Genomic DNA, 4655 nt, shown 5'->3' with positions numbered 1-4655 from the left:
AGACCCCGTTTTGTGTTTACCGCACAATCGCTTTCGCCAGCACTTAAAATACTTTTGAGCTCAAGGCTCCACTCATTTTAGGGACTAGACTGCCTTTCAGTTAGGGTTTGAATTATGAAGGACTGCCCAAACAATATTCACACTGTGTGACCCCTTTCTTTGCAGGTGTGGATCAATACTGTGTACTATTCCTTTAGGCCATTGGTGACTGTATATATGTTTGCTAGATTAGTGTTGTGTTGGTTTTGTTAATACAGCTGAATAATTACTTTGTGTGTTGACTTAAAAGGCCTTTAATAAAAGTATATATATATATATATTTTTTAAACCTTTATTTAAAGAGCGTGTTTAACATTACAACAAGGGAAAAACAGATAGCATTCTTAGTAGAAACAGTGCATTTCATAAAGTGACATCAACAAGCCCCCTTCTTTAACAGTAAGAAGAGCATGTTGATAATACATTCTGTGTGTGAGAACTAACAAATAATATCAGGTGCTACCAATTTAGTGCAAGAGACGTATTTCTTCGGTTGTACTTTCAATGTCTTGTGCATCCGTCTGGATAGACCCCAGGTAGCTGCGATACGGAGGCCATATATCTTTGGGTTTGCACTTCATTGGCTGTAATGCGTACCAACGTTCCTCCATATCCGACGCCCATGTGACTGCTCTTAGCCACTGGGGGACAGTATGGCTGGTTGGATGGAGCTAAAGCAATAGAATACAGTGAACTACTAACAACATACATAGGCACGCCATTTTATGAAGACTTCCCCGTATATGTTCAAACTGATGAAACAGACAGTTGGCTGGTGTGGGGTCTAGTGTACAGTTCAATGCAATTGACATGGTGTAGCAAACCCCAGGCCAATATTCACTCAACCTCGGACAGCTCCAAAGCATGTGAATATAGTCTGCCTCATGTATGTGACATCTTGGGCATGATGGTGATTGAGTGTGTGAAATATGATACATTCTAGCAGGGATGTAGTGGAATCGGTGTAATACTTTAAATTGTATCAGTCAAAACCTAGAGTTGAAGGATACCTCATACGTCTGCCGACAGATGGCCTCCCAACCTTTATCAGTGATGTGTTCCCCCAAATCCCTAGACCAGGACTCCCTGAGCTTAGTCAGGGGTCTACAGCCTCGGGTCTACAGTAAGTCATACAATCTGGCCACCATCCCACTCACGGAGGTGCCCATCAGGATAGTCTCTAGTAGCGGTGCATACAGTGGTTGTATCGGAAATGTATCCCATGTGTGTTTGACTGCCCTACGAAAACCACAGTAGGGACTGCCTGCGTAAGGGTGTTGCTAGGTCTCGGTCTTCTACAAAGTGTACACATCGCTGATCATTCCATACCCATCAATAGCCCACTGGTGCGCATCCGTCTTGTTGATAGTGGGCAACAAGGGGAAAAAATTCCATAGGGACAAGCTTCTATGGTACGGCCTAGGATTGTTCAATATCTTCCATATCTTGTCCCATGCTAGGGCTGTTACAGTTATTGAATCTATCTATGCCTGCTACTACTCTGTAGCATGGCCGTAGTACGAGCGGACGCACATCTCGGTTGCTTGCTTGCAGCATGACTTTGATTTTTAAATGTGGGTGATGAGATTCCTCATCAAACTAGTAGGCTGCGTAGTGTGCTTGCACTGCTACCCAGTACCTCTCAAGGTTAGGGGCTGCTAGGTCCCCTCTATCATATGGTCTAGCCATTGTGTCCCATATGAGCCGCTCCGCGCCAGCGTGCCAAATGAAGCCATTATTGCTGTGTTTAGTGCCTCAAAGAAGACTGTACCAGGCCATAATGGTATGTTGAGGAAGTAATATAGTACTTTAGGCAGTACTAGCATTTTAAGAAGGGAGACCCGCCCCGCAATGGTGATTGGAAGTTTTGCCCAGATACGCAATTTAGCTTGCAGTCGTAGTAGAAATTCTCCATGGTTTCAGGAGTACAGGGAGGCTTTGTATCGTGTAACTATAATTCCTAAGTACTTTATTTCTACCGGGAACCATGCAAAACCCATTAGGTCTGGAGGGGGGTGATTGTCTCCGTTAGCGGGAATAGTTCAGATAGTTCAGACATTGCGCAACTGACTCAGAGTCCAGACAGAGTCCCAAATTTAAGGACGTCAGACATGACTGACGCCAGATGTCTAGCTGGGTCCTGTATGGATAACAACGCATCATCTGCATATAACAAGATGATTTCTGGCTCTCCCGTGAGTCTGATGCCCCATTGCGCATGTTTGCTCTGGATAGCATCCGCCATCGGTTCTATAACCATGGGGAACAACAAGGGTGATAGCGGGCAGCCTCGTCTAGTTCTGCCGCATATATTGATCAGAGGGGATATGGTACCGTTTTCATTACCTCTGGCTGCGGGCTCCGTATACAAAAACTTTACCCATGAGATGAACTGCGGCCCAAAGTTATATTTTGCTAATACCGGCCACATGAACTGCAGGACACAGAGTCAAAGGCTTTCCGAATATCCAGGGTGGCGGCGACCGCCCGTGCCTCCGGGTCTATTTGCGCCAGGATGTTAAAGTGGCGTCTTAAGTTGAGTGCTGTGGAGCGTCCAGGAAAGAACCCTGACTGGTCCGGGTGGATGATATGTGTCATGTAGGGGGCCAGGCGCAAGGCTAATACTTTGGCAAAGATTTTAATATCTGAATTAATGAGGGAAAGGGGTCGGTAAGAGCTGCACTGTTCAGGAGGTTTTCCGGGCTTAAGGAAGACTGTAATCACTGCCTCCCAAAGCGTGGGAGGGAGTGCACCAAATGAATAGGCTTCTGACCACACTGCCATAAGCATCGGGATAAGACGGGACTTGAAATGTTTATAGAAGTCTATCGTTAGGCCATCCGGGCCGGGTGCCCTGCTAGCTGGGAGCGCTTTTATGGCACGGGAGATCACTTCTGAGGTCATGAGGCTATCAAGGACCGCTTTGGTGTCGTCTAAGAACGGCGTTAACAGTCGATCATCTATTTAGCTATATCTTGGGGGTCATAGTGTCTGAATTGCTGTATAACTCAGAGTAAAATGTGTGAAACGCCCGGCTCATTCCCATGGTGGTATGTACCAATGTACCCGATGCATTTTGTATGGAAGGATGTGTTGGTTGCCTTGATCCTACTGGACCGTCCTAGCCGGCAACCTGCCAATTCGTTCACTTTCACCATACTTCCTTGCCAGATTAGGGCAATCCAGGAATTTCAGTTCCCTGTCTCCATGTGCCCGGAACTGGTCAAGTTCTGTTTTTATGTCCCCCATGATATGATTGTCCGGGCACGCTTCGTGGGCTTGCTCTAGTTGGCGCAGGTGGGCCTTGCTTGCTTGTATATCTCTACGTATCCCACTCTCGGTTGCAAGGGCTACCCCCCGTATATATGCCTTGAAGGCTTCCCATAGGGTTGCCTGTGTCTCTACTGTGCCCGTGTTCAGATGGAAGTACTCATCAATACGCTGTGCCATTTCTGCCTTGAATATGGGATCCAACAATGAATGTGGCTTGAGCCCCACCCTCTCCTCACGTTTGGTGGCTCACCCAGTATCAGTTGTATAGCAACAGGAGAATGAGGGTGGCGTGAGGCGTCAGAGTGGTCCTACAAAGGTCACGTCAAAACCTTTGTACAATTCTTAGTCTCTGCCCATTGCCAGAGGAAAGCTAGGGGAAGGGAACCCCACTTTCCATTACGATTGTGAACTGTGATAATTGGCAAATGTGAACCTGACAGAGGGATGCTGAAAACAAGCTAGGAGAAAGAAACCCTGCTTTGTGATTAAACTGAGCAATACATAAACTTTATTAGGAATACATGAACTGTGTTGAAGAAAGACTGTAGTGAACCTGACGGAGGGAGGCCTGTTTTTACAAGGAGGATCTGAGCCTGGCGGAGGGAGATCCTAGGGTCGAAGAGCAATCGCCCAAGGTGCAAGATCACCAAGAGAACTTTTGTTTGTTTGTTACTTTGAATCAGCCAACATTCTAAGGCAAGAGACTTTTGCAAGAAAGAGGCTTAGCCTCTGAAGGAGTTTTGATATAGTTGAATTGAACTGTGAACCTCGTGCTGTTGAGGCCCAGGAGGGTGCTGTGTTCGAGAGTCTCGCCTTGTCTCGTGCTTCAAACATGGGGAAAGGAGACCCAGTCATACCATCCTGACTTATCATTTTGTGAACACTACTTTTTTTTCTGGTGAACATTATCCCACACTCTTTTTGTAATTTAGCAGTAAGGATTGGCAATCGTTTTTTTTGTTGTTGTATAGGCCCTTTTTATTTGACAGGACGCCACTAGGACTGTCTTATTATTATTTGATGGCTGTAGCTTGCTCCCATTTTAGATTTATGTTTAGATTAAGCGTTTATCTCACCCATTATAAAGTTCGAGTGAGGCTGGCGAACATTCTTTGTCTTTGTCCATTGAGAAGCGTTGCCCTCTTCCTCACAGCCGTGAACTCTACACCACCCAGCGCCTCCACATATGTTACAAACAGGGGTTCCCACTGAAACCATGGTATAGTAGGCCTACCTGGAGTTTGCAGAAACTGTGGGGGTGGTGTCGCACCTTGCATCGTCGGACTTGGGGTTTCGATTGATCTTCGTCGCCAATTATGTTGTATAATGATCAGGCCTTATGG

This window comes from Ambystoma mexicanum, chromosome 4q (assembly GCF_040938575.1).
Source record: "Ambystoma mexicanum isolate Mex_15411 chromosome 4q, UKY_AmexF1_1, whole genome shotgun sequence".
NCBI lineage: Eukaryota > Metazoa > Chordata > Amphibia > Caudata > Ambystomatidae > Ambystoma > Ambystoma mexicanum.
This window is presented reverse-complemented; position numbering follows the sequence as displayed.